Source organism: Clarias gariepinus, chromosome 18 (assembly GCF_024256425.1).
Source record: "Clarias gariepinus isolate MV-2021 ecotype Netherlands chromosome 18, CGAR_prim_01v2, whole genome shotgun sequence".
Taxonomy (NCBI): domain Eukaryota; kingdom Metazoa; phylum Chordata; class Actinopteri; order Siluriformes; family Clariidae; genus Clarias; species Clarias gariepinus.
In genome coordinates, this window is record NC_071117.1 from 11,772,421 (window position 1) to 11,786,306 (window position 13,886).

Sequence of the window (13,886 nt, forward strand, 5' to 3'; positions counted from 1 at the left end):
TTAACCAAGGAGCTTTCACCACATTTGAAGAAGAAAACATCAAATTACAAACACCAGATCCACATTATAACCTCCCACACCTTTTCTCTAGGGGGTTGTGCTTAAGAGCACAACATCTTTATCTAATGTACATTGTGGACTTGTCTAGACAGTATCTGCCTAGTATCTCTATAGGTTACATAAATGAAATGATGCAGATCTAAGCATCAGCTGTGACAACCAAAAAAACTCCACCCAAAATTATATCTTCTGCTGTTTTATGGTCATATGCAAATGAATATGTAATCTAGGCCATTTTTTTCAGTTGGATTGAAAAGGAGCAGTACTTACTTTGTTAAGGACCAATGCCAAAACGTCTAAGTTTTTATAGATGGTTCTTTTGCATGGTCCTTGCACTTAATTTTGAGAAGATTCCTTGTCAAGACAGATACTACCACACAGCAAAATATGCATTTGGAAAATAGATGACAGCAAAGACAGATGGAATATAATTTGTGTGCTTCTGGGGATTTTAATGGATGAACCTCAGCACATGGATTCCTTTCAGGGGTCGGATTTGACGGTCCAGCATATGGAAAGAAGATTGCAGGACCACCTCCAGAGAGGGAAAGGCAGAAAAATGACATTAGACAACCTCTACTGAGCTGAAGAGAGCGAGTGATAATTATTTACTTCCATTAGATATCATTCTTAAAAAAAAAAATCCCCAGATTCTACAACTAGTTTTATAAATGGTTAATGATTTGGTGGTTAAATAGACACAACAAGAGCATGTTTCTTCTGTAAAGGATTTGTGCTGGGTTTTTAATCATTGCATAGAAGTGAACATTAGCTGGACTACAGCAGCACTACATCACCAGGACAAATTTAGCTTCTGGGTGGAACTTAGTGCCAGCCCAACAGTATTGATGTGCCAACTGCCATTTTAAGAAAAAGGAAAAAGGAAAAGGTAGTAATGCTGAAATGATCACAGAGGAAATGGAATTTTATTAGACCTATTTTATTGTATTGGGTAAAATGACCTGATTTCTTTTCCAGTCTCAAAACTTTTAGTTTCAAACATCCATTTGTACAAAGACTTACGGTTTGTAAACCTTGACAGCAGAAGAGTTCAGTGGGAAATAAAGTGAAATAAAAAGTTTAAAAGTTGGCTAATGTAAATACAGTGCGTGGGTGGTTAGATGCAGTACAATTATATGAATATGCTAAATAGTAGCTACAATCAAAAGAACACCACGACTCCTTCCCAAACCACTGAAACTAATTGAGAACCCTATTACTTGCCTGAGATATTTGCAGTCCATGGTGGTAAATCATAGATGAATAGAAAATCTGCTTGCTCTAGAAAGTCACTGGGTATAAACCAGTTACTTGAAAATATAAGCAAAGTTTGGTACCATAACATCCATTTTTGAGACACCCTCTGCTGGAATCCAATATGAAGTCTTTCTTTCCTTGAGTTTTGTGTCACCACATTCTCACCTTTGCTATACTGAGGTGTTTTGTGTGCATCAAACAGGTGGATGAAAACTCCTGAATATCTCTTTTATTCTAAGCATTCCTCAGTGGGGAAACCATGTTAGGAAAAAATTAAGGTAACATTTAATAATACAATGTACATGTTCAACCATGTTTTGCTGTTGTTTGAGGCCCCAGGCTATAAAAGAAGACATGCACATAGTTTATGTCGGAAAACTTTGACAGTAATAGCTTGGTGATGACAGAATGCATGGTGTGAAACATTGCGAGTTCACACAATGTCCGATTTAAACCATGTTTTCTCCCGGTTTTGCTCATCATTGATGATCAATTTTCCAGTAAGTGGAAGTGGGAAACATAAATGAAAGCTATGATTGTTGTGAATGAAGATGTGTAGAAAAATTTCTGTCACGGGTTGGGAAATTGAGCAAGGATTATGAAGTAGATTGTGGCTTAATTAGTTGATGATTTAAAAAGGCAATGCAAATCAGAATTGTATTTAAACCATGCTGTTTAATGCAAGGATAAAAATTTTGAGATGCAGCTGAGACAAGACTTACATGATGTTTCTTCCAAGCTACAAATTTGGGAAAATAAATCATGCTTTTTTCAACCAACATGACGACATCAGGGGTAGCTCAGGGCTTAAGGCATTTGAATTTGATTCGGAAGGTCTCAAGTCCCAAGTTCCCTTGAACAAGGCCCCTTAACTGCTGAGATGTAGCCGCCACAAGTTCTTTGAGAAGAGTGTTTATACCCGGCAATGGTTGGATCTGAAATCTTAAAAAAATTAATAGCTCTTCTTGAAGTTTCCCAAGTTGCACCACACAAAATGTGATATACAGTGATCATCCACTCGATGATGAGGCCCCTGCATTCCGTTACCAGAAAAGATACCAGGATGGCCAGATCTTTGCTTGAACCAGATCGGCATTTGTGCACTATTAAATCTTGCTGCAGTTTCTTAGATATCAGTCTGTGTTTTAATGTTTCTTCAGCCGGCGCCAAGAAAATATCTTTCCGAATAAACTTCAGCACTGCCAGCAGCGACTCATCACCTCTGTTCTACAAAGTGTGTCAGCGTGTTGAGACCCGAGAGAGTGCTTTACATGTGTCATCGACGGAGTGACAGGAAAATTGGACCTACAGTACAGAGCTATTATTTTACCTATTAAATCAAACTGTATTCCAGAATAGAATTAGACGCTACAACTTGTTAAATTTTGGATGACTCTGTTTATCATCCATGGTAATCTGACAATATACTGTCTCAAATAAACATACCGCTAAAGCCAAGTGTAGCCAAGTCTCCCCCTCAACATTGTTTTTTAACCACTAATAAATGAGTATTCTAATCGAGACATAGCAAATCACTAAATGCTTCAATATGAAAGATACAGTTTCAACGAGAAAGTAAAATCTGTACCCCACCCCCACACACTCTGAGTTAAGCTCCTTTCATACATACAGGAGTTTGATGAAAAATCTTGCCGAGAGCGATTTGGCAAGAACATTGGCGTAATCCTGGAAACTTTCTGGAACTTCTGGGTTCTTTTAGAGCTCTCTTTAAACTCCACAAGCCTCCTTCAATCTTAGTAAACTGGAGAATTGTTGGATTCTTTCTCTAGACCAGGCAAGCATAGAGGCACTCTCCCCAGGTCATAGGTCTTGCCTGGTTCTCAACGATGTCATAGATGTAGAATCTCAACGAAATTGAGAAGTGAGTAAGAAGATCAAGAAGTAATCCAGGAGAAGTTATTTTGGTGAAAGGGAGTTCTGGTGAGATTGAGAAGAAGGAGGAGAGAGCAGGCGGGGGCACATGCAGAACTAGTGTCTTTCTTTCCTTGCTCCCTCATGACGTTCTTGCCAAACTCTTCTCAGAATCGCAGGCCTCTCACTAAGCACTCCTCATTCCCGCAGTCCAAAATCACAAGTTATTCCTCGTTCTCACCATACACTCACGTATGCTCGAGTGACCCCTTGTTCCCGTCAAAGCTCTCCTCAAATCCATATGTGCATGATGTAACACCTTTTCTAGGTCATGGAATGACTATTTCTTTTAAACCAAAATGCACTTTAAGATTTTAGTCAGACTCCTGTATGTATGTATGAAATGGGCATTTGGAAGAGCAATTCAAGCTTCTGGATGTTTTAGACCCCCCCTTAGATGTTACGCTTTACCTAATAAAGGCTGTGTGACCTTTGTATCCTAACATCCTGCTTAATTTGTGATTAGAGTAAAAAAAGAAATTCACGGTTCCTCCCAATGTGTCTCAAGAGTTTTCTTAAGAACTGAGGCCAGATCTGAGGAATGCTACTCATACCAAACTCCCAAACTCAGCTGTCACATCGAGCAGCTGTTTAATCAGGAAAAAACCTGCAGTTATGATCTCATTATATTAGCCAGTCTCAAAAATCTCAGCGTTAAAATTAAACACTGCATGTGTCAGTTAGGGGTATGGAAATGATTACTTGACTTTAAACTGCATGCAGTATGGTATTATTTCACATATTTTTCACATTCGAAATCAACTCTAAGAATTGTAATTGCATATGAAGATTCATTCAAATGACAATAGCCTGTGCTCATAAGGTACTTCTTGCAAATGCTTTGATTGGTCAGCATGACATTGTTTGCAACAGCCAGTTCTGTTAAGTTAAGCTTTAATCTCATTGGCTCTGTTTCAAAGCAGCGCCTGAGTATATGAAGTGCAGAAAGAAAAGCATGAGGTCATCATACCACACAAAAGATGTGACTTCAATGCAGATGTGCTTCAGACACATCTGCTCTTGGGTGGACAGGGATGACCTCCTTTGCATTTGTCCTCTTCTGTTTCTAAAAAGGATGTAGTGTACAGTATCATTCCCTCACACACACACACACACACACACACACACACACACATGCTCATTAACTGCAATTTCGTCTGCTTGTCTTTGTTTATCCAGCATGCTTTCCTTGTGAAATCAATTAAATATTTTGTGCTGCTTCAGCATATGTGGGTCAATGACTTTCCCAATGAATCAAACCAGCTGCTTAAAAAAAGGAACAGTTGATATTAGGCTAAAACAGTCCCAAATTTACTTTCAGCAACTGTTGCTGTCCCTGAGCGATGACAGCATTCCTCTAATGATGGGTTTTTTTCCGGAGAAATTTTAAGTAAACCTCAGTGTACTGAAACAGCTGGATGATCTGTCCTGGAAAACAAATACTGACTGCGGGAACTCCGAGGAACTTGAGGATCATACACTGATTTCCCAGGTGTCAAATTAAAGCTGTTTAGTTTTTTTTCTGTAACCATTACTACAAAAAAACAATTAATATTTTTCAGTAGTAAATCAGTACAGAATTCATCTCATTGTTTCATCGTCTATACCGCGTGATCCTGTATACATGCAGCTTATCCAGGAGACTTAGGGCACAAGGGTACACCTTGGACAAGGTACCAATCCAACACAGGGCACACGCACACACTTGCTCACACTATTTCACACACTATGAGCAATTTCGGCGACACCAAATGCCTAATCTGCATGTCTTGGACGAAACCCACCAAGCACAGGGAGAACATGCAAACTCCATGCACACAGGTGGTGTAATGTGACAGTGCTAACCATTAAGACACTGTACCACCAGTAGAGAATTTCTCTTTTTTATAGTTACAACAAAAAATGTAACAGGATATGGAAGTTTTTTTGGAATTAATGATGGATGAAGAATGTGATGTCTTCAACAGCATCAGGGAGGATTAGTAGTAGTGTTAGCAGTGTCAAGCTCTTTGAGCTGATCGGACATGTGGGATTGGATATTTATGCAACATTTGCAGCTGGACAAGCACTTCTTGCCACAACCCAATTCATTTTCACAGACTATAAAACAGACCTAATACGTTCTAAAATAATCTCAGGCGAACAAAGTACTTTCAGACAGTTTTCTTGCACTTCTGCCTGCACAGGGAAGCACCCTACTGAAGCGCTCCACATGGTGGTGACTAGTGATTACTTTGACTCACTAGTCATTTCAAACCCTATACAGAAGTCCTAGAAGCAAAAAAACAGCACAGAAACTTTATGTCAGCAATTATTCTGAGTGCATGCACATGATAACAGGGCTTTTTGATCTCATCACACCTCGAGCTTTTAAGTGCCCTAATAAGAGCTGCAAACCTGTCATTAACAGCAAGCGTCTTTTGTTGAGAGTGATGTTCTTGTTGACCCAGATCTCTTCATCCATCGCTCTCTTTTGTGGTCTACACAAAGTTGGTTAATGGAAATGTGCATGTGTGTGTCATTAGTTCCTTTAATCACATCAGACTCGTGTCCCAATTACAAGGTGGAAGACGACATAAGAAAAAAGTGCTCTGTCTACAGGTGATATTTATAAGGACAAAGAGTTCATTTCTGCTTGGAACTTGGAGCAAACTAAAGAACAGAATTGTAGAGATGAATATGTTTGTTAAACACTTTTATCTTAACAACTTACAATTTAGGACAAGATACAACTTATACACCAATCACAAATAACATTACAAAACATTATGCCAAATATTGTGTAGATTCCCCTTGTGCCACTGGGGGCTGCACAAGAGCTCTAGGGTGTGCTGAGATGTCTGACACCAGGATGTTTGCGTGCTGTGGGTTGTGCGGTTGACCAGCGCATCCCATGGGTGATCAATCTGATTGGGATCTGGGGTGTTTGGAGGCCTAGGGCTCTTTATTAAGTTTTCAATAATGCAATAACCATATTTGAACAGTTGATATTGTGATATCTCTGCTACTTATGCTCTGTAAAGCCTTCAAAATGGCTCTAATCTGAGGTGCTATTTGTTAATTGGTGAGTTCTGAGGCTGGTAACTCATAATTAACTTCTCCTCTGCAGCATAGGTAAGTTTTGGTCTTGCTTTCCTGGGAAGGTCTTCATGAGAGCCAGTGCTTGATAGGTTTTGCAAATGCACTTGACAATACTGTTCTAGCAAGAACTGGTCCAGAACAGCTGACCTTCATGTCTTAAAATAACAATTGATTGTTGTTGTTACTCAATTACTAAAAATAGACTGGAGAAGTATGGATAAGATATTGTTTGTATGCCAGAAATGCATGTAAACCAGGGTTATCCACACAAAGTCGCTGACCTGTCCCACCAAAGTCCATGGTCAAGAGAAGCTGCTTGGTGGTCCCCTCAAGGAGTACCACCAAATGTGGAAACTCCTCATGTAACAGGAGGCCAAGTGTGCAAAAAATTGTCAAAATGTCATCAGGATAAATGTCATCAGTATTCAATAAAGCAGTGGGGAGCTATGTCAACACAGCTAGCCACAATTTCACTGCAATCAAAGGGGCTGGAAATAGGTGCCCTTTTAGAAAGGGATTACACAAAATAGACCAGCCTCTATTATGTTTTTTCATAAATTACAGTGAATGAAAACCTTGAAGAGTCAAGAGACATATGCCCAATTTGCGGCCCTGCAAGAGTGGTAGAGGAAGATCTTGCCATAACATTTTGACCTTCATCCAAGTTTTTCTTAAAACTGCAAATCTGTACAAGCCATATTGGATTTGAAGAAGGTCATCGCATCCTTGATGAGTCTAATGAAAGAAGATGATGTTATCATTCACCACCTTCCATGTCAGAGCGAATGAGAGCAGGCGTTTGGGTTTATACAACATTTTATTGTTAGTCTTTCGGTTGCTCCTGTCACACAAGCTTGTCACAGGTTTTACGCCGGATGCCCCTACTAATCCACCCCTTCCATTTTATCCAGGCTTGGGACTGGCACTGCACCCAGTGGCTGGGATTTGGGTGATGACTAGGAATCTACCACTGGGCCACCAGTGCCCTTTGAGTTTACACAACATGTAAGGAAGTATAATGTCTCACTGATTATTTTTAACATGTAAAACACCTTCATGACATGCTGTGCATAATGTCAGGACTAGTTAATAACAATATTTCAGAATATTAGACATAGACACATATGTCATACAGTGTGAATGTCATCTTGATGCAATGTTTAAACAGTTTAAACATGGTATTTTATGTAAAGTAGACATGAAATGGCTCTCAGCATTGAAACATCTGTCACATAGCAGGAAGGGCAGTTATTATCCCCACCCAACATTATCGGTTATCATACCTGTTAAGGGGTGGTGGTGGACAAGTGTTTTAAGCCTCTAAGTTACTGATCAGAAGGTCGGCAGTTTGAACCCAAGCTCCACCAGATTGCCATTGTTGGACCCTTTAGCAAGGCCCTTAACCTGATTTGCCCCATTATTTGACATATGATGGCTTAGCCCAGCCTACTAACGAAAAACTGGGATATGCGAAGAATAATAAACTTCACTGTGTAGTAATACAACTTAATAGTGTTCACTAAATTATTCCATGGGCAGGAATTTAATAAAATAATATATAAATAAAATAATATCATCGTGCCTAAATTTACCTTTAAACATTTTTTGTCTGTAGTAAGAGGAAACAGTGATTTATATTTTTTCCTAATGAAAGTGTCCTCGGTTGTAAAAAGATTGTGAAACCTTAAACATATTCTTATCATAAAAAAACCATTAAGTTACTAACAGACTGTCACAGTTGTTTAAACATCTCTAAATCCAATTAAAATCGAATATTTAACTTCAGAGGAGTGCATCTTGCATTTGGAGACACGTTGGGTATAAAAACAGACTCTTGCGTCACGATCGTCGACAGGCTCATTTATCCAGACCAGCAGGGGATTCGAAAATTACCACGAAGAAGAGAAATTAATAAATCAAGGCATTAAATTACTGCTTTATTCAAGAGGAACATAATTAGGCAAAGAGCTGAGGAGAAAATGTATTTAAATAAAAACTACTCTTGGTAAACATGCACAAATAATAAGTAATGAATAAACGATTTTATCATCTGATGAAATTCTATTAGGCGGCACAGCGGCACAGTGGTTAGCACAGTCTCCTTACACATCCGGTTTCGATTCCTGCCTCTGGTCTGTGTGCATGGAGTTTGCTTGTTCTCCATGCTTGGTGGGTTTCCTCCGGGAACTCTGGTTTCCTCCCACAGTCCAAAGACACGCAAATTAATTAGGCTAATTGATGATTGTGGTGTTAATACCTGTAGTGTGTGTGTGTGTGCCCTGCTATGGATTGGCACCCCATTCAGGGGTGTACCCCGCCTCATGCCCCAAGTCACCTGGGATAGGCTCCAGGCCCCTGTGACCCTGTACACGGGATAAAGCAGTATAGACAATAAGTGAGTGAGAAATTCTGTTCTTTTCATGTATAAAAGTTATTTTATTCCTTACCTAATCATTGAATCATTTTCTTTATAAAGGAACTATGCCATTGTGGCTAAAAAATGCATGATTAATACAGTGGCCAAAAGATTATTATTGTTATTAAGAAAACATACGCCATGTATTACAGTTCTCCCTGTGCACAAGACAGGTGATGTCACTGATTAGTTTTAGCCTATCTGGCTAAAGAGTTCTACTAATTAGAATCAGCTGGTTTGGTTTAATGGATAGAACAAATATGTGGCAGGCCTTTTACTTTCTGAAGACTGGGCGTCCACCTCTGCACAAAAATGCCCAAAACAACTTCCCATAAACATTACAGAAGAATAAAGTAATTTTCAAGTGAATTATTGTGAAACAGTTTTGGTGATTTCTTTTTTGGCTTTTGCTGTCCATGATCTTCAGGAAGCAATCAAGCAGGCATGGAGTGAATGAGCGACACCCAGTTGTATTTAGCAGGTTTTTAAAGAATAATAGAAGTTCATACTAAATATAGATTTTTGTGTAGCAATTTTATTGCATAAAATAACAAAATATTTTATTATTTTGATTTTAATTGTATTTTTAAAAAATGAGTGTCATTAAAACAAGACATTTCACTTCTGGCTCAATACTTTTGGCTAGCCCTATGGTTTGCCGATCATAATCAAGAAGTAAATTATCCTTTAATAAGCAAAATTCGCCAATCAACAAAATTTTGTCATGCTGCCTAGCCAGTTATATATTAGCTACTGGAACTGATGCACGGTCAACCTGGCATAAGAAAAAACAACAACTATTTTTTATATAAAAAGACTCAATCATTGAACTTAAATTAGATTTTTACAAATTAGATGGAGCATAGACTTTGATGGGAGGTTAAAAACAAACCTCATTTGTCGTACTATATTCTATATCTCTAACTACATTGTGTAGCATGAGAAGGTCACGGCAGATGATGCACTGGCATGATTGTCCAATATATACACGACTGCTCAAAAGTTTGGGATCACTTTCTAACTCCATGGTCTTTCCTGATTTTTATTTCTTTCTACACTGTAAAACAATACTGAAGGCATTTATCCAAAACACACAATAATCTCCTCTGAACAGTTGATTTTATGATGTCTCTGCTACTTATCCTCTGTAAATCCTTCATAACAGCTCTAATCTGAGGTGCTGTTTGTTAATTGGTGATTTTTGAGGCTGATAACTAAATAAACTTCTCCTCTGCAGTAGCGATAAGTTTTGGTCTTCGTGAAAGCCAGTTTCATGATGTTACTTGATAGGCTTTGCAAATGCACTTGACAATACTGTTCTTGCAACTTAACCCTAACCCTAACCTATTTTACACAATTTAAAACAATTAGGCTTCATTAACGATAAACTGTTAGATTATCTTATGGGTCCCGAGCCACATAGACACCGCAAATTTTATTTACTCTTGAAAATTCATAAGGATTCGGAGGCAGGGATGATCCCCTCCGAAGTCCCCCAGGGGTGCCGATTGTGTTGGATTGCGGAAGTGGACCTACAATGTAGCACAATATATTGATCATCTCCTCAATCCCATCTCAACACTTCACACTAGTTATCTTAAGGACACGATGACTTTATAGCCAAGATTCAAAACAGAACATTTCCAGACACTGCTGCTTTTATATTGACATAGTTAGCTTTTACACCAACATACATACAGAAACAGGCCATCGTATTGGCGTTTCGTCCACACAGATCCGGCGTTTTAGGAGACTGAAACCGCTATTTTTTGAAACCGGGTCCCAAAGTGGATAAATCTGAAAACGACACCCTTGCGTCTTCGTGTGTACGGCCAATTCGTATATTTTGTGAAACGATGATGTCATTACATCACGTGTCGGCTGCGTCACACGTAACAGCAACAACAATAATGGCGGACTACATGACTGTGTTCTTGTTGCTACAAAGCCTACTAGCTTTATTACAGCAAAATCTATTGTTTCTATGCAACTGTTATGAGCAACAAGCGATAATGGACAACACCATCTTGGTTTGTATACAGCGCAAAGGTTATGCGCATGCTCAAAGTCTTCTTCTTCGTGTATAGTGTATTTCTATGGCAGAATTAGAGCACCCCATACTGGTCTGGCATATATACTACACCGTTTTCAGTGGTTTCGTGTGTACGCAGATATTTCTTGAGACGACGCCGTGTTTACGCAAAAAAATGATCGGATAGGGAACGCACCGGCTTCGTGTGGACGGAGTCTTAGAGTACGAGGATATTCTAGGAGACTCCTCAGATCCATTAAAACTAATACACTCCCAGATTTACAAAAAAAATTTAAATCATGTGTGCCAGACCACAAATATATCATCCCCATCATCACAACATATTCACAAACATCCAAAATTCTTAATAGCAAGTTAAAAAGTCAATTTCTCAAAACACAACAGACAGATACAGTACACTACTTCAACCATTATTGTTATGCTGATGACACACAGTTATTTGTCTCAGCAAAACTACATAGATGAGTAAAACCAGCTTACTTAAGGTGAGCAATTTACATTGGAGATTGGATGTTAATTAACTTCCTTCTGCTTAATCCTGATAAGACCACAAGCTGCTAGAAGTAAGTTTTCTGATCACACTGTAACTTTAAATGGCCTTTCTGTTCCATCAAGTGCAACAGTGAAAGACCTTGGTGTGATTATAGATTCAAGCCTTTCATTGGAAGCACATGTAGATAATATTACCAAGAAAGCATTCTTTCACCTCAGAAATATGGCCAAGATAAGAAATTTATTGTCACTAAACGATGCAGAAAAACTAGTTTATGCTTTTATCACCTCTAGGTTGGACTAATGCCTTGGACTAATGCTGTTGGGTAATGCCTTACTGTCTGGTTGTTCCACTAGGTGCATAAACAAGTTTCAGTTAGTTCGGAATGCAGCAGCAAGAGTCCTCACTAGAACCAGAAGATACGAGCACATCACCCCTATCTTATCTACATTGCATTGGCTTCCTGTGAAATTTCGCATGGATTTTAAAATACTACTCTTGATGTATAAAGCATTAAATGGTCTTGCGCCGCAATATCTGAGTAAACTGCTTGTGTCTTATGATCCACCACGCCTACTTCGATCAAAGGATGCAGGCTACATGTCAGTACCACGAATTATGAAAAATACAGCTGGGGGCAGAGCTTTTTCTTACAAAACCCCAAAATTATGGAATAGTCTTTCAATTAATGATCGGGACTCAGACACAGTCTCAGTGTTTAAGTCCAGGCTTAAAACCTATTTATTTAGCCAAGCATTTTTGTAAATAGATTTGCCTTAGGTAAAGGAGCAGATCTGGGGGACTCATGGACGTAGAGTATTATGGTGAACTGGTATGTTTAGATGCTGTCAACCCCACTTTCATTGATCCCTCAGGTTTGTTGATGGTAAAGTGATTGGTCGCTTTACATCTCAGGGAGCCCTCATGTCTGTGTTTCTTTCTGCCTCTTCCTTTTAGTTATGCTGTCATAGTTAGTCCTGCCGGATTCCCTGCTTGCACTATGTACTAAATATACATTTACATCATACATTGTTTGGCTGTGACCGTACCTAACTGCCATCTCTCCTTCTCTTCTGCTCTCTCCTCTCTCTCTCTCCCTCGCTTTCCCTAATCCTGTCTCTCTTTTGAGCTATACAGGTCGCTCCTGAGCTGCCAGTAATCTAGACTGTCCCTGGCCTCTGGAGCTGTCTGACTCGTCCTTGTGTCCTGCTTCTGGTTGGAGATCTCGTCACATGGATGCCCCGTGTGGTCTGCCTGGGATGCGTGTGGTGACTGGGAAAGGTTCCACTTTTCCACAAAGATGGTCCTGTCCTTGGCTGATGCAGACAGCTGTTCTCTCTCGAAAGTTTAGGACTGGAGTTTTCGTTGCCACTGTTGCCGTCGTCCTCAGCTTGCTCACCTGGGACAGTCTTATCATTTTAATTCATACACATTCACATCTTATACAAACTTAAATAATTCTTTTGATTGTGTAAAGCTGCTTTGTGACAATGTCAATTGTTAAAAGTGCTATATAAATAAAATTTTATTGATTTGAATTAAGGTTATCTCAGCTTACTGGAGAAACAAGAACATCCAATGATCTCCTAGTCAGAGCAGATCTCACAATTGCACGACACAGAACACAACATACCTTGAACACATTTTTTCAACCATTCATCTGACAGGAAATAAACACTACACTACCCCATGCACCATTAACAGCAAAACAACTAATGTTGTCTACATTATTACATGTAAACATTACAAAAAATAAGTATTTGGTCAAGAACAAATTTCATCTCAATACTTTTATATACCCTTTGTTGGCAATGACAGAGGTCAAACGTTTTGTGTAAGTTTTCACACACTGTTGCTGGTACTTTGGCCCATTCCTCCATGCAGATCTCCTCTAGAGCAGTGATGTTTTGGGGCTGTTGCTGGACAACACGGACTTTCAATTCCCTCCAAAGATTTTCTATGGGGTTGAGATCTGGAGAATGGCTAGGCCACTCCAGGACCTTGAAATGCTTCTTATGAAGCCACTCCTTCATCTCATGATACATGGCCCCCTTCATTCTTTCCTTTACACGGATCAGTCGCTCTGGTCCCTTTGTAGAAAAACAACTCCAAAGCATGATGTTTTTACCCTCATGCTTCACAGTAGGTGTTCTTTGGATGCAACTCAGCATTTTTTCTCCTCCAAACACAGGGTTCTATTTTGGTTTCATCTGACCATATGACATTCTCCCAATCCTCTTCTGGATCATCCAAATGCTCTCTAGCAAACTTCAGATGGGCCTGGACATGTACTGGCTTAAGCAGGGGGACATGTCTGGCACTGCGGGATTTGAGTCCCTGGTGGCGCAGTGTGTTACTGATGGTAGCCTTTGTTACTTTGGTCCCGGCTCTCTGCAGGTCATTCACTAGTTCCCCCGTGTGGTTCTGGGATTTTTGTTTGGGGTGAGATCTTGCGTGGAGCCCCAGATCGAGGGAGATTATCAGTGGTCTTGTATGTCTTCCATTTTCTAATAATTGCTCCTACAGTTGATTTCTTCACACCAAGCTGCTTACCTATTGTAGATTTAGTCTTCCCAGCCTGGTGCAGGTCTACA